Source organism: Pyxicephalus adspersus, chromosome 3, assembly GCF_032062135.1.
Source record: "Pyxicephalus adspersus chromosome 3, UCB_Pads_2.0, whole genome shotgun sequence".
Classification (NCBI taxonomy): Eukaryota; Metazoa; Chordata; class Amphibia; order Anura; family Pyxicephalidae; genus Pyxicephalus; species Pyxicephalus adspersus.
The window spans coordinates 26,331,314-26,356,878 of NC_092860.1; the positions used below are offsets into that span (position 1 = coordinate 26,331,314).

General features: G+C 37.8%; 1 long non-coding RNA gene across 1 annotated transcript in view; it reads right to left on the bottom strand.

Annotated features, from left to right (window-relative positions):
* Window positions 1-10,743: 10,743 nt before the first annotated feature.
* Window positions 10,744-25,565, bottom strand: part of LOC140325918 (uncharacterized) — a 19,714-nt gene continuing 4,892 nt past the window's right edge. The window contains exons 2-3 of the long non-coding RNA XR_011919755.1: window positions 24,092-24,221; window positions 10,744-11,533 (exon numbers count right to left, since the gene is read on the bottom strand). This is a non-coding gene — a long non-coding RNA (uncharacterized lncRNA). The remainder of the gene's footprint in view (window positions 11,534-24,091; window positions 24,222-25,565) is intronic.

The window sequence follows — 25,565 nt, forward strand, 5'->3', positions numbered from 1 at the left end:
GGCTGTGCTTGTACAGCAAGTGACAGTTGGGAATAAACAACTGACCATTTTTTTTGATGAGGGAAATCTTACTGAGTTTAGTAAAATAATAAATGTGTAAATTTCACTTTCCTATTTATTGTACAGCGCTATGTAATATGTTGGTGCTATATACATACTGTTTAATAACAATAATAATCATTTTTATGTGAGCTGTAGGTTGTGAAACGAAGATGAGGATGACAACAAGCTTACACCTTAAAAGCAATAGTAGTTTTTCTTTTTTTTATTCCTTGCATATAGAAAGCATCCTACAGAGCAGAGGCTGCAGTAAAGTGAAATTTGAGCTGCTAACCAATCAAATTTTAACTTTTAGTCAGTGGCAAGCAATTCAATTGGTTGTTTAATAGGCAGTGTGATGTCACAGTGGATCTGCCCTATAAAAGCACCATGCATCAGTGGATTGGCATCATTTCAGTTTGGTTTTTGCAAGCGATTGGTTGCTAATCAAGCTGATTTTTCTCTCAGAGTGCATTTCTCAGATTGCGTTTCTCAGGATGAACATGAAAAACATCTTCCTGATTTTATCAGGAATTCTTTTTGTCATTTCTCCATTTGCAAGTAAGCTTTACTTCAAAATACAAATTATTACATTTAGCTTAGTGTACTGTAAGCTATCCTTAAAGCTCACAGCAGAGACCCTGAAGTCAGGTTTCAGTTGTTTACTAGCCCTGCTGTTGGTTATATATGGAGGGCTGGCAGGATCTCCACTGCCATTGAAAATAATGGAAGAGGAAGTCTGATTTTAGTGACTGTTGTGAAATTTAAAGATTCATTTCTTCACCATGCTTCTAGCTACAGAGGTGAATGGGGACTTGTTTTAAAGTACTTTAAAAATATTTTTTGACAAATTTGTTAGTTCATAGTTTTATAAATATTGTGTGCCTTTTATGTTAGCTGTGCGAAGTTACAGCGTATCTAAACCCAAAAATATAATGTATTTTAGCTTGGCAGTCCTTTAAAGTGGTGGCTCCATTCCCGTCCTTCAGTTCTAGAACATTTTCTGCAAGTACAGAAAATATCTGTTACTCTTGCTAGGAATGTAAAAATGAAGGGAAGTTAAAAAAGGAAACAACTATCATATCTGAGGATTTGTAAACTGCAATATATTACTGCAGTTGGCTAGGAGAGTGACTGCTGTGAAGCCCACTGCTGTCCAGTCTATGCGTGTAATGTAATGTGACTGTAATGGGGGAATAGAGTGTACTCCTTAGAATAGCAGCATAGAGAGAATGATTAGATTTGTAATGAGGTGGGGGGTGAAATCATCCGCTTTGGGGTTATAATTCCATAGTTGTCCAGTGTACAAAGCAGAGAGCGTGGCTACCACTCTAATGTATTCTTTCTATTTGTGATGGTATCACCATATTGTCAAGGCAAAATGGCTTGTGTGTCCAAAAAAATAACCCTCCATTGTATTATGTTTTTTGTTTTCAGATATGCTTTATGACTATATGCAGATACAGCACAGTGTATTCCTATTATGCTGCCTTTTTTCAAATGTTTAGCTGTGTTCCATAGTATTTTTTTTTAACCATAAATTTTTATTTTTAGGTATACCAACTAGTGACATCAAGTTGTATGCTACAAGGGTGGAGACTGATCCAGGATCACCTCTGTTGATCCCCTGCTATTACACCAGCAATGAAGATACAAATATGAAGGACTTTAAGCTGGAATGGGGCATGGTGCCAGAAGAAGGAGGCGACTATAAACCAGTTTACACATTCTATGGCAACAACGAAGTGCTCCTACAACAACCTAATGAACGCGCATCTGCTTATGTCTCCTCCAATAAGCATAACTGTTCATTAGTAATTGATCCAACTCAGGCAGAAGACAGCGGCATCTACTTCATCCACCTCATCATTAACGGAATAAAATTGGATTCCACCAGAAATGTTCAGGTTCATGTAAAGACCTGTGCTGAGGCCTATGGTAAGTTACTAATTATGCAGTGTCAAGTCTTTGATGACTCACTGTCTATACTTTGTACTGATAAATCATCATTTATTTTATTGTAACAATCTTCTAACACTTTTGTATTCTTTTACTTGCAGGATCTGATTACTGTACATGCGATGAGGTAAAAGTTGAAACAAACTCAGGATGGGATGAAAGAGATATACTGATTATTGCTGGAGGTATATCTGCAGGATTACTCCTAATAATTATCATTGCATGCATTATAGGGTAAGGAAATCTTTAACTTAAAATGTCCTCACAATTGTCATAGGTCATTAGGAAAATCACTTGTTTTATTGTTTTTAATTAATATTACCTGTAAATATTAACAAAAAAACATTACTAACCATTATTTTATGTTTATTACACAGAGTCTACATATGCTGTCGTAAAAAAGAAAAGAATAAACTAAGGTTGATGGAAGAGGGAGGAATGAGGAAAGGTAGAAGGAGAAAAAAAAGAAGATGAAAATACGGAGGAGATGGAGAAAAAGGGAGGGTAGGTGTGAGCGCCTTCTTATCCCGGCTTCTATCAGAAGGCTCTTTTGAACAACAGAAAGAAACATCAACAAGAATGCCTTCCTTGGAACGGACCAAGCTCAGTGACCAGCACACTGTGACGTTGGGTCCTATGTTTTAATCCCAGCCAGGATACTATCTGCAAGTTGTCTGTGTGGGTTTTCTCCGGGCACTCCGGTTTCCCCACACCTCCAAACAAAACCTGGTTGCTGGGAATAATATGAAAAAAAAAAAAACAGTGGCGGCGGGCAGGTGGATGGTGGGTGGGTAAATGCCACTGATGTAAAACTTGCTTTACATCAGTGGCAGCAAAAACTGCCCTTACTTTGTTGGCCAATAGAAGTGATAAACATTGCTGTGTTAGTGGGCAGTAAGAACAACCTCTCAGTAATGCTTAGCTTTGTCAACAACTAAGCATCACTGGAGGAAATAAAATAACACAGCACATTCTAGAAACAAAAACAGTGGCGGCGGGCAGGTGGATGGTGGGTGGGTAAATGCCACTGATGTAAAAATTGCTTTATATCAGTGGCAGCAAAAACTGCCCTTACTTACATTGTTGGCCAATATAAGTAATAAATATTCCTGTGTTAGTGGGCAATATAAAACAACCTCCCAGCAACACATACCTTTGTGAATAACTTATCAATAAAAACAATAAGAATAAGACACAGAAGTTACCATTTTGACAAGCTTCTCTAAGGCCCCTGGTCTTTAAAAATCTATTTGTCTGGTAATGTTGGGAACATAAGTCACTTGCTTGGATATATTCCACCAATGTTTTCTTCTTGAACTTCCTCCCCCACTCAGGTTGCTTAATAAATAAGCACTTGTGCTAGGCATGGATAATTAGCAAACATGGGAGCATATGAGATTAGGCCGGGCAGCCACGTTAAAAGCTATTGTAAGCAAATCTAGTTGAGAAACATACTTTAGGATACATTGGGCTTACCAAGCATTTTATGTTACCCCAAGCAATTGGAATACATTTTACCCCATGTGTTCTGCTGAGACCTAATAGCTATACTTGTTATGGCATTGTTCTTATCACAATTTTCTGTAGTATGTTTTGAACTATATGGCTCTTATCACAGGTCCTATTAGATCGCAAGTCTACCTTCAGGTAAAGTGTCCCAATCTGACCTGTTATAAGAGCCGTATAGTTAAAGTATAGTTAAGTATCCTGCTGTAAATTGTGACGCAAAAGACAATACAGTTACAGTATTGCATAATAGGTTTCAGCAGAACACTTGGGAGTGCAAAGTTATCCAATCTGGTGAAAACAAGCTTGGGGCAACATAAAATGCTTGGTAAGCCATGTATCTTAAACTGTATTTCTTACCAAGATTTGGTTTCAAAAGCTTTCAACATGGCTGCCCAACCTAATCTCATATGCTCCCCTCAAGATCTATGCATTTTCAGCTGAATACAATTCACCATTTATGCGTATCTTGCACTTTTATATTGCAGTTGTATACTTATTCATCTCTAGAAAAGGGATCTCAAGACAACACCAGAACTCAATGACAAAAACAATAGTATTTTTTTAGCCTGATGCAAAGCTCTGTCTATGTACTCCTAAACATACTGCTTATATGCATCTTGCATATATATTTTTGGGTGAGTTGTGTCTAAGAATTATAAACCTACAAAGTAAAATAAATTTCCATGAAAAACAATGTACCGCTTTTTACATAAAAAGACAGAGTTGGTAACCCAGGGGGTGTTAATATCATTACGGTATAAGAAGAAGATCTGGTAAAAGAAAAAAAATACAGGTCTGTAATGTGTGACAAGATCTGTGACATGCATCGTCAGTTAAAAGAAATGCAAATCAAGGGCGTGTTTCAAGGTTTATGAAGAATTATTAATAAGCAATAAAGTTTTGTTAATAAATAATATTTCTATTACATGTTAGTGGCATAACAACCCTCCAATTATGGCAGCATGACACTTTCTGTAACCCGTAGCTTAACACAGATACATAAACCAGAACTTGTCCATCTCTAAAAAAAAGCTGTTTTTAACAATCTGTAGCATTTGATCTCCCCAAATTCATAAATAAAATAGCACCTGATATTAGCCTTAGTAGTGTAGCGATACAAACATAAAATCATTGTCACCCGAGACGTACCTTTGTGCTTGTCTTGGACAAAATAATCACAAATGATTGTTTATAGCAACAGAAATTTCATGTACATAGCAACAGAAATTTCATGTACATAGCAACAGAAATTTCATGTACATAGCCTAAGTATTTACCAATTTTCTCTGTTTTACCTATAACTTTTTGATATATGTTAAAGGATTCCCAGAGCAACATAGGTTAGCTAAAGTGAGCAAGCTTGCTTTGGGGCTTCCTATGCCTTAAACATGGACCTTGTCATAAGGAACGGGTGAGCGCTTATTTTTTTTAAAAAGTACAGCCCTTTTAGCATAGCCGAAAAAATACTACGATAACCGTGTAAAAATACTACCTTGCAAAAATATTGTTTTGAGAATAAACTAAAATATACAAAATGTGTACAAAACCACTATGCATTGCTTTTAACACAATTTTTACAGTAGCTGCTTTACATTTTTGTTAATGACGGGCCAAGTGTTTCCATTGTATATTATGTTAACTGAAGAGATTACTTATGTTGTCACATTCTTTTTTGACACATGCCACCTCTGCATTGACTTAGTGGCCCTGATTTACTAAAGCTCTCCAAGGCTGGAGAGAATACACTTTCTTCAGTGAAGCTTGGTGATCCAGAACACCTGGAATGGATTTCTTTAAATCATTTGCTATTTTCTAGCAAATGTTTTGAATCCTGGACCAGATCCATTCCAGGTTTGCTAGATCACCCAGCTTCACTGATCAAAGTGTATTCTCTCCAGCCTTGGAGAGCTTTAGTAAATCAGGGCCAGTGTCTTATTAATACCACAGACCTGTTAACATGTATACTTTTTTGTATAGCCTGCACTTCTGCACCGATGTTGGGGTGGATCAACCGATTGGGGCTTGAGTGGATAAAACTGTCCATATCACTCCTTAAAAAAATAAAAACCACTCCCAATGTATCCTTTTGTTGTGTACACTGCCTGTGGTGCATGCCTAATTCAGTGTACACTCTCAGCCCACCTTCAGTATCTGTTAGGAAGGATAATAAGACTTCAATGAACATTTACATAAGTCATAACATCATTCGCTGTCAAGTGGCGGAAGAAGGATGCTAACACAGAAAATATATTGCAGAAAATATATGGCAGACATAATGGATGAAAAGATGACAGGAATCACTGATCGGTCTGTGCATACTATGTGATCTTGCACATTATAGCAAGGTGTGCCACCGTTAATCCATGCTACAATTCTGCTTTAAAATCAATCTTTCAGTTATTATAACTTTTTAAATATATAAATTCCTGAGAGCACAGAATACAACCACAGCATTGTTTTTCAAATTTGTTTAACCTATTGACATTAAAAATCAGTACTGGAACTCCAGTCCAGTGATTTTGCCTAGGCTGGGGTGATATTATTCTGCAGCAGACATGTGAAAGAATTTCCTCATTTTTTTCCCCCCTTAATTTTGCCTCCAGAGAGTGCATGCTAACCCTATATAATGCTAAAACAAAGTCCTGAAGTGAAAAGCAGATGAAAGCATTGTCGGGAATGCTGTATGAGAAGTAACATACATACATTTGCTATTCTGATCCCAGGTGCACCTGCTCTTCCAAGTTTATTCCCCATCACCCCTCCCACCAGCTCATCAAGAGATAGCGATTTAATAGCCCTATCTAGCTGGCTCAGACACTGTGCTCAGCGTTCATTTAAAGTGTCCCCACTATTGCTGAGCCCCTAGCTCTGTATTTCTTATACACCTGTTGGCTAATTGAGTGTTTTCCTTGTCCAGCTCTTTAACCCCTTGTCGCCCAGTCTGTTGGTTTTTTTTTCTGTTTTCCTGTGCTTTTCCCGTGTAACCTGTGCCTCCTTTTGCTTGCTGTGTTCCCCTGTGTCTTCGGAGACCCCTGTATTACCAGAGTCTTCTCTGGATTTTTTTTATTTGACCCCTGGCTTTGTCCCTGACTTTGCTTGCAAGCCTAGACCCCAGCCTTCCTTGACTATCCACCCTGGTGTGCTCAGCCTGACAACAGCCTGCAGAGCCAAATCCTCATCTCTAGAGGCTCTGGCGCTGCACCTTGGCCCTTTCCTATAGTTCACAGCATTATTGAGCTACCCATAGCGCCCCCTACCAGGTCCTTCTTTCAGGGAGTATTATTTCTGTCCCAGTTTAAGTGAAGTCCGCAATTCCACCATGAGTGCAGCTATTTGCTATAAAAAAATGTGGGACCATATGTCTTTACTACAGTAACGTTCAACATATGTTGTGTTCCGCACACGGCTATTTCCTGGTAAAACATATAGAGCACAGGAGGGAAATTATTTACCCTGTATAAGAATGAACAGTAGGATAAATGAATCATGAAAACTTTTATGATACAATGCAATCATTAAATGAAAATTGTTGCATGGCCTAAAATATTTTATGTATATATTATATATATATATATATATATATATATATATATATATATATATATATATATCATACAGCATATTCAATATTGTGTCACATAATATATGTGTACATTGATTTTGAAAGATGATGACCATATTTCTGGGTCAAAGAATTGTAATATTTTTAAATACGTCACTACTTATAAAAATGTATTTAGTAGTTCAAGCCAGGGAAGAAAGTTAGTTTTAAATTCTATTTTGTCTCAATTTAATTTTTTTCATGCCAATATGCCTGTATTTTTTCATGTATTCTGTCTGAAGCAATAAAGCCTGGCCACTGGGCGCAATGATTATGAAATTTTAAAAAATGTCTTCCTATTTGTGGATTTAAATTCCCACTACAGATATGTGAGACATGTTTAACAATTATTTTCTTAAAAGGTCTTATTGGTTTTCCCACATAGTAAGGGGCCACATGTGAAATAGGTAAATAATGCAATTTACATAATTTTTAGCTAACAAAGGTTGTTTCCCTTTGTATATGATGTACATTGTTAATGGCTATGAACTAATTTGTTTTAAAAATGTGGCCTTTCAATAAATTGTTTTAAGAATTCAATCAATTATACTTTGGTATTGTCCCATCTCTTGTTAATAAATGCCAATATTCTTGAATGAGTCATAGGAGCAGATTTATTAAAGCTGTCCAAGGCTGGAGAAGATACACTTTCGTCAGTAAAGCTGGATGATCAAGCAAACCTGGAATAGATTTCTCAAAAGTCATTTGCTATTTGTTAGCAAATGTTTTCAATCCTGGACTAGATCAATTTCAGGTTTACTGGATCTCCTGGGTTCACTGATGAAAGTGTCTCCTCTCAAGCCTTGGAGCACTTTGATAAAGCAGGCCAATTGAGTCTATTGTTACATATATTTAGCAAGAAATTAAACATTTTTTAAGATGTATTTTGAATTCCTTTTTTTCCAAAAAGTAATTTATGCCGAAGTTATTCCTTTTTTTAATAGTGAATTTTGTAGCTTTTTTTCATGTTTAAATCCTACTAAGTTGGAACAAATTGCCCGTAATCTTAAGTATGGTTCAAATGGTATTGTCTTGGGTGGTTAGGTGTTTAGGATGAGCACTTGACAACATTAAAATGTTGATAAATACTAAAAAGATAACCACTTCTAACAAAAAAATACATCCATATAAGTTCCAGCAATGTGATAGGGAGTAGTAGAAACAGAAAGGAAAAGAGGGAGATATTTTAAAAGAATAGAGTAGGAAGAAGAAAGCTAAAGGATTAAAAAAGCTTAGGCTTCATCATTTCCAACAAGACCCATATTGGTCTGTATCTGACAAGTGTGTAGCAACGCCAGATGAGCTTCTGCATAATAGTAAGGTCTGATCGAAAGTCCAAGACCACCCATCAATATGGTAGGGCAGTGGTTGCCAACCTCTGGTCGGTGCACCCCCGAGCGGGGTCAGGGAAGGGACCCTGCTGGGGGGACGGCCTGGCCAGAGCCGCGTACCACGTCCCAATACAGTTTCTATAAATTGAAATGTTCACAATCTGGGCACAGGTATAGTTTAAAGCGGCAGTAAATCCAAAACAAAAAAATCTTAATTTATCTTCGATCCCACCCATCAGTCTATCCATCAGGAGGTTTAAATTCCATCTGGTCCTGCGTCGTCTTCGTCTCTCTTCTTCCTATGTCACCCGATCTCGGACTGCACAGAGGTCGGCAATTTTTTTCGCTATTGATGAAAGAACTCCTTTTGCGCATGCCTGGGACGTAGGTATCCTGGAAGTCTCTGCGCTCCCATTCATTCTTATTGAAGAATTATGGGGGCAACGCTACATCCTTTTTTTTTTAAAAAAGGGTGTTGCACTCAAAAAAACATTTTTACCTAAAATAAAAGAGTTGTCTACCCTTTTATGTAAATAAAAATTCTGAGTTTAGGTACGCTTTAAGAAAATCTGACGACATGTATGACGCAGACTTCCAGCTTTTTTCTTTCACAATAAATATTTTCATGTGACATTATGAGTTTGTGTTTTATAAAAGCATAATCATTAGCTTTGTTTTTCTCCTACAATCTTGTCATTCATCCATGAAAAAAGGCAATCATAAATACTGGGAAAATGATTTTGCCTTCCTCCTAATAATAGAAAGGTATAGACATTGTAACCTCCCACGTTTCTACCTGACGTCACCCTCACTTCCAATCTAATTACAAAACAAACTGCGCGCTAACATCACCTTCAGATTTCTCTGCTATTGTCCTGGCTGACAATTTCATAATCTAAATGGAGGATGGATTAAGCAGGAAGAATAAATGTATTAAAATGGGGAGTGGGAAAAAAACTAAATCAAACCCTTTTGTATATTAAAAAGAACAGTTTAAATGCTGTAAATCCCCATTAACAGAGATTGGAGAACAAATTCAGTTGCTTTCTGCTTGATTACATGTTGAGATTTGTTGATTCTTCTGAGAGGAGAAATGGAGTGTAATGTGTGTTTATTCACATAATAGTGTTTACCATCTGGGTACTTATGAGGGCATTTTCTTTGATTTTTAATTAATATGACTACAACATACACATAATTATACTATACTGCATCTATTATACCTATATTCTAAAGTAAATTTGTGCTTTGTCCATGCAGAGCTCCTCATATGCATATACATTATTTCCTATCTACTGCCTGGAGTAAAAGCAAATCCTGAGTAAGATAATCATAGAACAAAGTACTAGTAAGGAATATTGCCTGTGGTCTCCCTGCAGCTGATCCCCAATACTGACGTAATGTGCCTTGTTCTGCATGTCTGTCTCATGTGTTAGAACAAAGCAGTTGGTTTGTGGCTTAGCCACTTCCATTATGCTATTTGTACTTACGTTTTATTTCCTTCCTTGTTGCCCCCCACCTCCCCACTAGGTCTCTATGTAAGCTATAAGAAGGTTTAGGACCCTTCCATATGATAGCAAACAAGCCTGGCAAATAACTGCTTTAATAAAAGGAAGGAGTCACAGGGTCAGTCATACCCAAAAGTAGTTCGTTTTATTAGAGCTCTGACGGAGAAAAGAGGTGTTAGTTCAGTACATGAATGGTAAATACCAGTAATAGAGGGTGTTTATTATTATTATGTATATTATGTAGTCACCTTGTTACTTTGTACTGAATAGGCAAAATACTGCTTTGTGTGTAGCACATACAAGCGTGCATGCATCTGTCTACTGAATGTTTGATGTTTTAACAAGATCGTTTACAGGAATTATTTTCTATTGGCAGTGCACTCCTGAAAAAAGAACAATTGGAAAAATTGCATTTTATTGATATAAAATTTAGCTTTTGAAGCATGTATTTTGTCTTTCTCATCTCTCCATCACTAGCTAAAAATTCAGAAGAATCCCGTCCAACAGGTGGGTTGAGTACATTGCCATATCAAGTACAATATTTCATCCAATATGAAGTTTGCACTTGGCTTTCTGGGTATTACTAGACTTTCATTAAATACACATGTGGTCTGGCAGTCCAGCAATCACTTTAGGTGCCTGTTTCCCCTATAATAAGGCACTGTCTTATATTTTTTGAAATGCCAAAATATGCCCTAGGTCTTATTTTCAGGGGGGTGTCTTATTTTTCCATGAAGAAGACTACAGTACACATTTATTGTTGAAAATCACTCATGTGCCATTCATTGTCCTCTGATCACTCATGTGCCATTCATTGTCCCCTTTCTGATCACTCATGTGCCATTCATTGTCCCCTTCTGATCACTGACTCACTTTTTTTGGCTTCTACGGCCGGTTAACAGACTCTGTTAGGGCAGGGATCAGCAGCTTGCTTGTCCTTTGAAGTTACTTTCAGTTTCACTCTGCACTGCAGCCAGCATCGAGGAGTCACACAGAGGCACACAGTATCAGGTATGGGAGGATGTCTTATTTGCAGGGGGTGCTTTATTTTAATTGTTTGAGCAAAAATCGGGGGGTGGCTTATTTGATGGGGATGCCTTATCATCGGGGAAACACGGTAGGTTACAGTAACATATGCATGCTACTGAACCGATTGCCATGTTTATTTCATACTTGTCAGGTATTAAATGGCTGAAAGGACAGTCCTACTTGAGAATCAAGGTAACCTAAAATGTATGCAGACTGAAATGCTCAGCACCCATGTATTATCTTGTTACACAATGTGGAATCCAAGTCCTTCCTTTATGTAGCATGTAGCTTATATTATATGGCCAGATTCAATTTTTTTTTTTTTAATTTGCCAAGTTCAAAGCAGAGCATTCTTTTAAAAAATAAAATGCCACATTCTGTTATTTTCAAAGAGCCCTCAATCTCTCCACATTCCAATTCCAGTAGGTCCTGTGCTGTCCTAGCTTCTTTCTTCTTTCTGGTATCGGTCACCGCCGTTTTCTTCTGTCTTTTTCTGGGTTCTTCATCACCCAATCTTGCAGTGACTGTGCAGGTGTGAGATTGGGTAACGTTTCATCCTGAAAATGTAAAAAAAAATAATACAGTAAAGATCTCACTGTGCATGTGTGGGCTTTTTTTTCAGAAGAACATTATAAAGGCTTCAAGGATAACAAATGTATCCCAAGAGGGTGTAGGTTTCCCATTCACTCACTACCACAAAAGGGGAAGGGTCCCCCCCAAAACAATATATACAAGGGTTTGCCACCTTTTTATATAATGTCAAAATTGTGATGATAGGTGCACTTTAAGATATCAGTCATTTAAGGTTGATTGAGGCTAACAAGAATCCTAGGGCTCGTTCAAACCAGCAGCAGTATTTTTGATAATACAGCACACATGACAGATGGGGAGTAACACCTAGCAAGCAAATAGTCAGTTAGCAGAGTCTTTGCCGCAGTCTTTGTGTATTTACACATTTTTGTGACTCCGGGACAGCCATCTGCAACAGATTTGCAATAGCCTGTGAAAGAAAATGAGACTTCGCTCAAATTAGGAAGTGGCTTAGGGCAGCTGTTATTTCTTTACAGCATTATCTTGAATTTAAAATTAAAGCTGCCTCTAATTGGTGGTCAGTGGTCATGGCACCTATAATTGGTGGTCAGGGGGAGCTGTATTTACCTACTTAATTTGTTGGGATCACCTATACAAAAAAAAAAATAAATAAATAAAAATCAGGCAAAGAACAGAACAAGAATGGAATAGACCTTTTTAACATGTGGATCCCCTTAAGATGACTTCCAGGTCTTCAGGGAACCCATTCTGTAATTTCTAGAACCACAATTCACAGCTTAGTAGTGTGGTCAGTGGGAAGAATGGCTTTCCAGTGAGAAGCATGTTATCCTTAAATCATTGGTATCTGTTAAACTAACCTGAGAATCACAAACTGCTCATTCATCACGGAACCCATAGCAACCTTTGGAGAAACACTGCCCTAAATTAAAAGTATTTATACGACGCTTGCATATGTTTTTGCTATATATTGAAACCCCCTGCACAGTCCTACTAGGTCACACACCAAAGGTCCAGCAGTGTAGACTAAAATAGTCCTGCTATTGGAAGATTAGGGGTAGGAGATTTAATAAAATCCCTTATTCCTCCTCTTTTTTAAAAAAAAATCTTTACTTACTTTTGCAGGTTGAGTAATACTAATCCACTGATACACAATAAGCAGAAACAATATCAGTATGCTGTTTGTGTTTTTTTGGTTTTTAATTAGTTCAGGTCTATCAGATATGCAGCCCAAAAGGCTATCTGTTAGACCTATTTGTTTGTACCCCTAATCCATAATTGGGTGACATGTATACATCAGCAACAACATGTATTGATATTAGTCAACTCTCCCTGGACCAATAATTAGAAACTGTGGAAAATAGCAGCTCAGTGGCATTCTTCTCTGTCTTGTCTCTCTGACCCCCTCCCTAGCAGTATAAATTATTATTGCTTGGATTCCCTGGTATGAGGATGTCTTATTTTAAAACACAAAAGGGATGAGGAAAAAACATCTTGGTGGACTGGTTCTGATGTGCTGTCCTAGTGGGCACTTCTGACAATCAAAGAGCTGGGTAATTACACGTAACAGAGAAATGCTGGTAATACTACACCCTCTATTCAGAGTATCATTCCAACAATTAATTTACTAATAAAATCTTATAGGTATACTTCTTGCTGAAAATGCATAGAGAAATTAGAATTCTATTCTGTAATGGATTTTTACAGTAGAATCATAGATATAAATTGCAGATATAAACAGTGTCCCATAGCAGGGATAATATTCAGTGGAACCATAAGCTTGGATGCTTCAAATGTGGAGTACTCGGCATACATTTTTTGTAAGCCACATTGGTACAGAAGAATATTCAATACAAACAAGCACTCAAACTGGAGCGGCTTTGGGCCCTGATTCATATTTCGGGCATGTACAGAAGGGGCATTTTCCTCCTAGGGGAAAGAGATGCCAATCTCATGCATGCGCTCTCTTTTCTATCTTCCCTTTACAGCGGCTACGTTACCCGATCTCGCACCTGCGCAGTGTGATATCGGGTGATGAAGAAAGAAGACGGAAGTGAAGATCGAAGATGGTGGTGCCATGACGAAGAGTAATTCACGGATTATGTGGGACCAGATCAAGGGAAGGACCAGCGCAAATATATGAAGGTTGAATTCTTCAATAGTAAAATATATTCTAGAGATTATTACCCTACTTTGAAATTATTTATTCTGAGTAACTGTTTGGTTTCTGGGACCGGAATTACATATTTTCTGAATGAGACACAGCAAATAAATAAATTAACAAACCCACAGTGGTTTCAACTATTAGCTGTGTTTACCCTTTAAATTTTCCATTATCCAACCATTTTCATTGGGGTCAACATGGCAAATTCGTTCACAAGGAGCACAGGTGCTGTGCAAACGTTACATTTAGGGCATTTTTTTTCTTCCTTGAACCTTTGTATTTTAAAACACTACTGCAGGCAAAGTCATATGGTCTGTACTGCTACAGTTATGTATGGCTTAGCTAAACTAAAAATGACTGTTCTCCTCTGTTTTATCCAATAGTAGATGTTATAAGAGATGTACACTCTACAATCAATAAATAAATGTATTTGCTAGTATACAGTGCTTTACATAAAAAAGTTTGACAATCAGATCTGAAAATGTAAGCACTTCAATGAAAGGCCCCCTCTCCCAAATTCATTGGCATTTTACATTTTATAATAAAGCTTAAAAAAAATACCAGGTGTTAAATCCCCACAAATATTCACCCTTGCAGTGTACTGGTGTGCAGTATTGTGGGATATCATGTGCCTATCTATGCCTATAGGCGGCAGTGAGGCACGGTGATGTCAACTGTTCTCCAAAGCCTTGGAAGCCGGGGCTCAGGTTAGTATATTTTCTTTTATTTTTTCTTATCAGCTTTTTGTCAACATGTTTATGGTTATCTGAGTATGTGGGATAGGGCGGCTTTCAGGTTAGAAAACCTTTATTTTAAATCAAAGCCCAATTTAAAATTTGAACTGATTAGTAAGGTAGAACACTGTACAGCAAACAATATTTTTTTGTAAATGTTTTTGCAGATTTATTTTGTTGTACCAAAGCACCCCACCAAGCTGCTGATCCAGCGGTATTCTCAGTATTAGTGAGTTTTGTTCCATGGTGTTGGCAGAGAGTTGTTACCATAAGATGTGTCATGTGACTTTATCTATTACCTTGTATGTCTTGATGAAGCAGTACAACCTGATTTTGGAGCTACACCTTTAATCATTATTTAATGAACCCTTCAATAAATATTGTCTATTGATTTGTTTTGCATTTCATATACACAAATTTATGCTTTTAGGAAGTCAGGTAAAATAAAAAAGCATTTGAAATTTTAACTGGACACATATATTCTATGTGGACTATGTCTTTGTAAAGCCAAATTTAAAGTCCTTCATAGATGCTAGTACATGGACATCCCAACCATTTCCAGATGTATGTTTGATTTCTTTATGGGAATGATCTTTTTTGGCCTCCTTCTACTTTTTTTATTTGTCTATACTGTGACAGGGTATCCCCCGGCTTGGCTGGAAAATCTTGAATGGGGTGCATATAGCACCCAGACTAAGGCCATTTGTTTATAAAAGGCTCCAGGGAAATGTGTTCGCCTTTAAAAAAAGAGTTGGGAGGGTTCCTTAGCCACTCTGTCCATGTCCAGGTCTTCCCCTGGAACTCGGAGAGCACAGGAGTGGCAGCAACAGACTTCAGAAAGCTCAATGGTTTTCTAAACCTTGAAGGGAAAGAAGCTCAGGATGAAAAAAAAGCTTTAAAAGTAAGATCACTTTTGGTTCATGCAAAAGGACTGTATGACAGGGGTGTCAAACTCAAATACACAGGGGGCCAAAATAAAAAACTTGGACAAAGTCAGGGGCCAACCTTGAAATTAATTGAAAAAACGGAGGAAAATTTTCGTTCTCATTAGATATAAAACATTTTCGTATGGAAACAGAGGTTTTGCTTCACATTCAATCTGAAACAAGCTTATATTAGAGAAAGAGGCATAAGAATTTAACATTTGTAGCCTTCTGAGTTAAATTTCAATGGTAACCTTCTTGCACAGGCAGATAATATTAATAATACCAATATTCTTCTATGAAAATCCAGCCATTCAAGTCCATGCCTTGGAGTAGCAAGGAAAAGTACAGCTGAGGGGGAGTGCTGGAAATGGCAGACACGGCCTATGCAGGGCTAAATCTTATGAGTGGCCCGTCGCCGAAACTCCCTCTTCATTGAAATAGTGCCGCTACTAAAATTCCCAGCATTACTTGCGTCGATAAAACAGTCCAATGCGGGCCGTGCAAAAGTAGAGAGCCTGCTAGTCTATAGACCTGAATTGAAGTAGCAGTGCTATTTCAGTGCAGTGGCAGGCCAGTTCCAATTAAGGATTCTTTTGAGAGGCAAAAAAAAAGGAAGTTGGGGGCCCGATATGGTCCCCGGGGCCAGAGTTTGACACCCCTGCTGTATGATTAGCCAGAGAGGAAACTAGCGAAGAGGTAGTTAGTGGCCTAGCTGGGTTAAGATTTGTTTTTTCCACACTGCGTTAAGCTGCCTCTGTGATATATTAAAGAACCCAGGCAGGAGCCTGAACTGTTTGAGAAACTGAACTTGTGCTGCCTCATTTTGAACTTCAGCAAGCCTGTTGCTACGAGCAATTCCCTGCAGCATGCTCACAATACATATAAATAATCAGTTTATTTTAAACACCTTTATAAAGTTTTTAAAAGTTTGTTTCTGTTTATGGTTTTTGGTTGATGTGTTTGTGGAATTGTTATGACTAGCTCAGAGCATATCTAATGGCAGGTCTTTAGGGGTAAGAATCTACCAAAAGTGGTCCAAGGAAGAACAAACAGAAAACCAGCATATAGTCATGAATGCCCAAGGGTCATAGGGTTGACTAGCCTTTCTGGTCCCATCCCACACAAGGGCTACTATAGCAAATAATGCTAAACCAAATATAATGCCGGCTATGATATAAAATGCCTGGGGGCTGCACACCAGTAAGAGTGCCTATGCTAACTCCAGCCTTCTATCAGAAGCACATACAGTGGCCATTAGAGAAGATTGTCTGGTGTGATTATTACCTTGGGTTTTTTTATGATCATGTGGATGGCTTAGTGCCACTTACCTGGAAATGGATGGCAGCAGAATATGCCATGATAGGAAGAAGGCAGGTAGGTGTAGACAGTGTGACATTTAAAGCAGAACTAAACATGTATCCTCCTGTATCACTGTCTGTATTAGTCTGTCATTTGCAATCCCTATTTAATGTACAGCGCTGCGTAATATGTTGGCGCTATATAAATCCTGTTTATTATTAATAATAATAATAATAACATGATGATTTAAAAAAAAAAAAATCCACAAGCACCTATTTGAAATCTATTCTATATTGCATACTTGTCCAGCTTAGTAAATGATCCTGGGATAGATAGCTGCTAAGAATAAATGAACTCCTGTGTGCAGCAAATCCAGCCTTTCCAATAAAAATGACCAAGGATCCTGAACCCAGAATGTGCCGAATGAAGAAGTCAGACCCAGCAAGAAAGTCAGTCAGTTAAAGCATTACTAATGTTCAGGTAAGTTGTTTTATTGCAGAAGAGACATCGCATGTCTTTTCTACAATAAAGAACCACCCTGCTCCAGATTGTTTTTATTTTTAGCTTTTCTATTTTAAAGGGTCTGTGGCTAATTCCAGATCGTGGGAAATACATACCTTGATGGATCAGAGCAGTTTTGTGGCACAAGTAGGACCTACACAATGATAGGCATGTGGGATGAATGTTTTGGCTGGTTGGCAGGTTCCCAGGCTTCTGTACTGACTCCTTAAGTAATTGCCTTCTGTAGAGTTTTTTTTTTTGTTTGTTTTCTTTTTAAGCAAATAGACTTTTTACAGAATAGAGCATTTTCTAGGAGAGCTGTGATTATTTGCACTTGTGCGGAATACAGGAGATTTGCTTATGCAGTAATGCGCTTTTGAAACGTTTCTGTAGAAAGAAAACAGGTAGACAGCAACATGTAATTTATTTGGAACAGATATCTGTTGGGTTGACAAGTCAGCCATGTAAATAAAAACACATATGCTGCACAGGACCATGGGAATTGATTTGGGCTCATACATCTGTACTTACTGTGCTTTGTATGGAGTCTGTTTTTGCTAGTCTATTTTATAAATATATATATATATATATATATATATATATTTTTTTTTTTTTTTTTAAATAAATTGTGATTTGCATAGGAGAAGAATTCACTTTTCTTTAGATGGTAATGTTTGTTCGATCTATGTTGATTCACTGAACCAAGTTTCCTCCAGAGGTTGCTAGGAGTACTTTTAGCAATGAGAAACTTGTGCCTTTCAGGTCTATTGCCAGTGTTATTAATGATCTATTTGGGTAAGAGTGGCATTCTTCCTACTGGCCAACAATGTAAGAGGCATTCATCCCACTAACCTCCAGACTATAGTATATATATAAAGGGGCTCCCTGGGACCTGAAAGTAAGTTTAAGGGTTCTCCTTTGTTAGAAGGGCTGCACTATTTGGACCAAGTTTATAAGTTAATTGTTTTATTAAAATATTGTATTCCTTAAAACTGCTTGCATTCCTTTGGTTTTGGTATTGTATTTATTAATGAACCTTAATTGTGTGTGTGTGTTTTTTTTAATGCATATCACGTTAAACTAGGTCCATCCAAGTTTGTGATTTATTGGGGACATCATAAAGTGTTTACTTCTTACATACAGATCACACAGCCAGAGGGTGGTACCACATTGCAAGTGTACAGTTGTATGGATACATCTCTTCCTGTGATGATTTTCTGGCAGTTTATGGGTTAAAAAAGTGTGCACTGTTTGGGGAAAAATTTACACTTTATCAAATGATTGCAGCTTTCCAAGGATGGTCTATTTTAGGATATTATATGATTGATGCCGGTAATATCAAGCTGGGATCAGACAGTGTGTGGCATAGTAATGTATGCACTAACCATATGGCCAAACTGTAAGGGGGATCAAAATCTCTGTAATTTACAGCTGCATGTCTAAAAAATATGTTTATGTTAAATCTAATAGAGCAACTATTCAGGTGTATTAAATTTAGCATTTAGCAATTTGCCCAATGACCTTCTAATATGCAAATTAAGTACATGTAAGCCCAAGTAATACAGTCTCACATAGGCTTTAACATGTAATGCAATTTTATTAAAATAATATATTTATATCTTCCAACAAAATAATACCTGGTTGTCATGTTATAAAGGTTGTTCCTGTAATAGGGTGGTTACTTTCTCTTGTTGGGCTCTAACATTGCTGTTCTCTGAGGCTACAAGTGGCCCTTCGAACACACAATACATGTGTTATTGTTGTCACCACCAGAAATCCCATCCTAAAAGATGCTATACTGCTCCTTTAAATGTTTTATTCATTTAGAGTGACTTTTTGGGAAGCTATCCTTAAGCTCATTCAGAGCAATCGGAAAAAAAAAAAAAGACACTAACTGGATATCAAAGTTTACAAGTAATGACACAAGGGACTGTTGACCTTTATTTGTCTGCTGGTGTAACTTGAACAAAGTTTTATGTTTTTCTTTTTTTTTGGTTTGTTTGTTTTTTTTTGTCCCCCTTCTTTTGGAATAAGTGTGCATTTAGGTTTTTAACTGGAATATGCAGTTTTTGGTTGTGGTTGAACTCATTGACCTTGATTTATTAAAGCTCCCCAAGGCTGGAGAGGATACACTTTCATCAGTGAAGCTGGATGATCCAGCAAACCTGGAATAAATAAGGGCATGGTCCAGGATTCAAAATGAAATTCAAGTGACTTTGAAGAAATGCATTCCAGTTTTGCTGGATCACCCAGCTTCACTGATAGAGTGTATCCTCTCTAGCCTTGGAGAGGTTTAATAAATCAAGTCCCTTGTGTCTTTTTCCAACTTGACGAACTATGTAACTGTGAAATCTAATATTATTATTATACAGTATTTATATAGCACCATCATATTAGGCAGCGCTGTACAAAGTCCATAGTCGTGTCACTAACTGTCCCTCAAAGGAGCTCACAATCTAATGTCCCTACCATAGTCATATGTGATTAATGTAGTCTAAGGTCAATTGTTAGGGAGAAGCCAATTAACCTAACTGCATGTTTTTGGGATGTGGGAGGAAACCCACGCAGACACGGGGAGAACCTGCAAACTCCATGCAGATAATGTCCTGGCTGGGGATTGAACCTGGGACCTAGCGCTGTAAAGGCTGGAGTGCTAACCCCTGAGCCACCGTGCTGCCCATCTACTTGATATTTACCAAAAGTATGTAATATCCGGACCTGTCTGGACTATACAATCAATTTGTATCCACACGGGCAAATCTTTGGATTGCACAGTTGTTCTTTAAAACTCATACAAACGTGTTATTGATGGTGGAATAAAGGAGAGATGTCCTAATGCATCTTCCTTATTAGGAAACAATGGCGGTCATTTATATTTGTTGTTTTAGAAACGCTTAGGTTGGCTATAATACTACATTCTGGTGCTGGAAACAAAAGGAGAGATTATTAAATCTGGTTTTGTGTGACCAGCATTAAAGATAGTGTGTCATTTTTTATTTGTAAATTTAAATACTTTTTTTTAATTTCAAGGTAAGGTAGGGAAGTGTTAGACAGAAAATATAAGCTTGACAGAAGGTGTATATCCCCATTGAGGAGATTCACCCCCTTTATTTGTCCTGGTTGCTATTGTCACTATGACAAAAATGTGGGGAAAAAAAAGTTTTTGAGCAAGGGAAAATTACCCATTGTTTGCTGGGGGGGGGGGGGGGGTGTCAAGATTTTAACCCTTTCCTGCTCTGTAGGAATCTAACAATACCATTTTTGCTGGACATGCACTTTCAGTGTTCTGTTGCAGTGTGGCAATGCAGATGTTTATTAATGTGTATTATCCCATGCGGCATTGCACTCAGGTAGCCCGTGTTTTATGAATGTGCTGCTAGTGAACCACAAAAAGAAGAAGAATAAAAAAAGAGCATGATCTCTTAACAACACACCACAGAAGAATATGCTTTGGGTTCTACACTATATTTCTTTCCAATGATTGGCACTGTGATGCCATTCATTGAGCTAATGTCTAATTTAGCATACAGTACCTGAATGCACAAGTGAATGGGCCCTCAATGTTAAGTTTTAGTTTTTTGAACATTTATATCCGTGTTTGACAACCAGGATTCTCCCAGAGGATGTTAGGGGTTCCTTGAGCAATAAGCAGTTTGGATCTCTCAGGTTTAACCGATACCAATGATCTTTTTGGCTATCTGTAAGGTGGCCTTCTTCCTATAGATCACCAATGTCTTGTGAGCTGTGAATATACAAACTATAGCAGGGGTTCCCCCTTGTTACAAAGATTGGGAAACACTGATTTATACTTTTGCAGTGTATTGTGAAATGTCAGATAGGGATTAAGGCAGATACTGAACAATGGAATTTTTTTTGAACAGTTTAGATGCAGATAGTTGTAGAGAATATGGAAAAGCAGGCGTTTACCAATATGACTATCATTACAATAAATGTAAATATAACCATTAGTGGCAGACTAGATACAAATGCCTGAAAACAACAAGCAGTTATCGGTTACCGGTTACCACTCCTAGTGTTTAGTATTTACCTGTCACTAGTCTGAGCTTAGCATAAAGTGCTGTACAGATGGCAGACAATGAAATATTGTCAGTGACAAATGAATGAATAGGCACTGTCTGCACAGTACCATCCTATTAGTGGAAAGGGGAAGGGGGAAGACAAGCAAAGAACTCCCTGCTGTGCTGTCCTATGTAAGAAAGCACAGCAGTAATTCCTGATTTGCAGGTTCATCAATCCACCATGGCAGACTGATGAACATCGTTCAGGGATCACTGTACAAATGTCAGATTTGTGCATGGGAGGAGCATGGGTTTGTGTCAGGCAAATCATCTGATGTACAAAGCTTTTATGTTTAGTGGGTTGCCTGATTTACAAACGTGCATGTAATGAGCAAATATGGTAGTCTCCATGTAACTATAAAAGTAACACTCTATACCACTTTGTGATTTTAAAATAATTAACAAGTAATATCAATCTACAGAAAAATTGCAAAGACTATACATTGCCACCAACCTAAAAAAGATGTGCACCATTAAATTGTAATCAACAATTCAATATTTTAATGGTAAATTCAAATCTCAGTAATAAGTACATAGAATAATATACCATATCCCCTGTTGAATTATGCTTTTAAAAGTTGTTGTTTGCAGATAGCAATTAATTTATTGTATCAATAATTCACTAATAATCCTATAGAAGACCTACCCAGTGCCATCCATTTCACTTGTTTGTCACATCACATGCTTTCTCTGCACATTTAGGCCCTAATATGCATCACATGTCACCATAAACCTTCTGCAGTATTAGCTCAGAAATAACAGGCAATCAAGACTAAGTGCTGGCAAATGAGAATACATCCAAACCAGATCTTGTTGTGATAAATCTGCCTCTATAACTGGAGATTTCAAATGCTTCCTGATTTTTACATTGCTCAAAATGCCTGGACAACCAGTTATCATTTCTATCAAATTTCATTTTATAAAACAAATTAATTTTGCTGCTCAGAGAAGCTTGTTTGCTGTCCATTATGGTGAAAATCAATATATAGGAGCCCTGAATCTTTGTCAGTCTGGACTCCAAAATAGAATATCTATTGATACCCATAGTTATCAGTAAGTATATATTGTGGGTATAGGCTGCCCTAAAAACATTGCATGTGGCTGTACAGGTTATCCCAGGTACTGACAAGAATAGTTGTAGCATCCAGCTGTATATGGGTTTCAATATTGCCTAAAGTCAATTAACGTAGGATATGAAAGGGCAGCTTATAGCCTCTTGTTGTAGGAAAGGACACTTGAGACTTTCATTATAACTTAGGATGTGTTGTAGGGACCAATTTAAAAAAAAATGTTAGGTTTTTCAATGCAGCCTATGAAAAAATGCAAATTTGCATGCATTTTAAAATACCCTAGACCACTATAAAGGAAGCCATAAAAAAGAGCTACCTATGTACTAATCCCACCAGTCGTTTCTCTCTGTTCTGTATCTAACATACTGGCGGATGTGGCTGATATCTGGTGCCCCACTGCACTCTTGTTCTATCTGGCAGCTTTGTCATTACATAGTATCTTAGATAACAAATGTCGCTCATTTAAAGTGGAACTGTACTAGTTGGGTGGTGAATCTATGCCATATTCAGCAAGTGTGCACAGCCATTATGGCACAGACTTATCTGTTTGCAGACACCCTGCAGCAATGACTGATCCAGACGTCCTACAAATGTGCCATTTTGCGGCCGGATCTACTGTGGAAGTCCATGGTGATCCTCCTTGTCCATTGGATATCTGGGGAAAATGTAACTGGCAGCTGGCATTTTGTACATGCATATGAAGCCAAGCTCCTAACTTATTGAGGCATGTGCCATGGACATAATGTAAGTCTAAAACATAAAGCCACACTGAACCACCCCCACCCTCCATCTCTTTTGTCAATTGACTCTACCTCCTGGTGATTTTTTAAACCAAATTCCTGTGTCTCTTCTCTCTTTTATTAGTCTTTTTTTTTGGCTGCATGAGACACAGGACAGGAAAGTAATAGTATCTAAATAAATATCCAACTTATACGAAAACTAGAGATAGAGAGAGCTGGAAAAATACTCTGTGCCTTTTTCTAGGAACCAGGCTTACCTCGCCCCCTTTCCACCTCCAAAGACTTGTTTCAGTTCTTTAAATCCCAGCACCAACCAAAACTTTATTTTAGTGGGACAGCATCAGAACCTGTCAGGTTATTGTTGTTGCGTGTAAATTATTTGAGGAAATTGTCTATTTTATCTCTGTGGGAATTTGAGACAGACCAAAACAATTGACAGCTCTATCCCTTTCTGTTTTCCCTACACTAGAATTGGGCTTCATTGCTTTAGTCCAATAGAGTTTTGGGAAGTAAAACAGTCAAGGAAAAGCTCATTGCATTTACCCAGATACATTGAACAGATTTGTGAGTCTAAAATCCAACTAGCTTGGGCAAAAGGAGCTTGATGGGTCATAAATGTGCGCATTCTTGTAACAGTAAAACGTACTGCTTTATCTTGTGATTTGCTTGAAAAGAAGCAGAGCAGATGGGGTGAGGTACCGCCTCTATTCTGTAAGAACTGGGAAGCATTGGCCTTGTTTCAAGCCAACAAGCTGGAAAATCTCTTTAGATGTTATGAACATTTCCAGGATTTTTCATCCTTTTGTAGTGCTGTATTGCACCATTGACTGAGTTATTTATGGCAAACGACAAGCTAATTTAACATAACACTGAAAAAAGGGGCAGACATCTTCATCACAGTAATCAATCCAAACAAACTAGAAAATTATGCAATCTTTTTATGCTGCCCGCAGGACTTAACACCCCTCTCCAGGCAAAAATCATAATTCTAACACCCTCCAACCTATTCTCCAGGGGCCATTTCCCTTACCTTGTGAAAGAAGATATGCTTACCTAATTCCACCATCCATGTACCTTTGCAGAATTGTTTCTGGTTGTGCGGAACTCACTGTCCTTCTTCAATGACTTCTATTCTTTTTTTTTTAGTTGTGTTGGAGGCCTGCAGGCAGAGACGTGAACAATCCTAGATATAGAAGAAGACAGATGATTTGGGACTAAAGGATAAAATTATATATATACACACACACACATTCATGATGTGTTTGGGTGAATGTACATCTGACAATTTATTTATCTATGCTGCTGGATCACTAAACAAATGTCAGGAAAGACCTGACCATGTTTCCTAATGGGGAGAAGCTCTCACTTTTCCTATGCTCTCCCCTTTTCACAGAACAGAAGAGGGTTCTTTGTTCTATTATGCTGGGAATGATCACAAAGATCCTTTCCAAGGACAATTGAACATCTGTACAGAGCTTTATCCTTCCAAACAATTGCAGATACCTTTTAGATGGTAATTCCTATGGGTTCCTAACCATCGCTTGTTTCTGCCAACCATTTCTCAATCACAACTGTGTGCAAAGAAACTGGCCAATTTTTTTTATAGATTACTACAATTTATTATATTTGCATTGGTTTTCACTAATAGTTTATTACTTGTAAATGTTCATATTATCAAATATTTTTCAATGTATAATCACCCTGCATATGGCTGATCTATAACAAGGTAGCTTGTAGCCTATAGCTGTAGTTCTGTTAAACTTGAAATAAAGTTGCTCATGGCCTGTGACTGTAGGGGAGCCCCAGGCTGCGATAAGTCTGCTTGAAACTTGTAAGATGAGCTGCAAATTTCTGTCACTGGAATACATGCTTGATTTTTGCCGAAAATTCAATATGTGTACAGCACTTGTTCATTTTACTGTCATTAGAAACCATCGCAAAAGATTGCTTCCAGGAGCAGTCATTGCTTTGCGCTAAAATAAACTTGGTTATAGGTAGGTTGGCTTAGGATGCAGTAATATTTGTAAACTTGTAGCCTCTGACTGTAGGTAGGTAAGCCCTAAGGCAATATTACTAGTTGGGTCACCCCAGGCTGTAATGACAATAGTTATAGCTTCAAGCCTTGTCTGGGACAGATGGCAAGCTGATCCAGACTTTGAGGTCATTTTGCTGGTAGGTTAGCACATAAGCTAAAGAACATTGGCCAAAAGGTTAGCCCAAGCTGTAATAAGGTAGTCAAATCAGGCAGCTAGTTGAAGATTGGTTGACCTTGGCTAAAGTGTGGAGTAAGAGTAAAGCTGCGTACACACTTCCAATTTTTATCGTTCAAAATGAACGACGAACGATCGATTGGGCAAAAATCGTTCGTAAAAAAGGTAACCGACGCCGACGAACGAGGAAAGTCGTTGGAAATAAACGACCGGACCGGCGGATCGGATTGGACGACGATCGTTGACCATCGTTCGTGTGTACGATCGTTCATTGATCGTCCATGGTCTGAGCATGCGTGATGAACGAACGTTCCTGC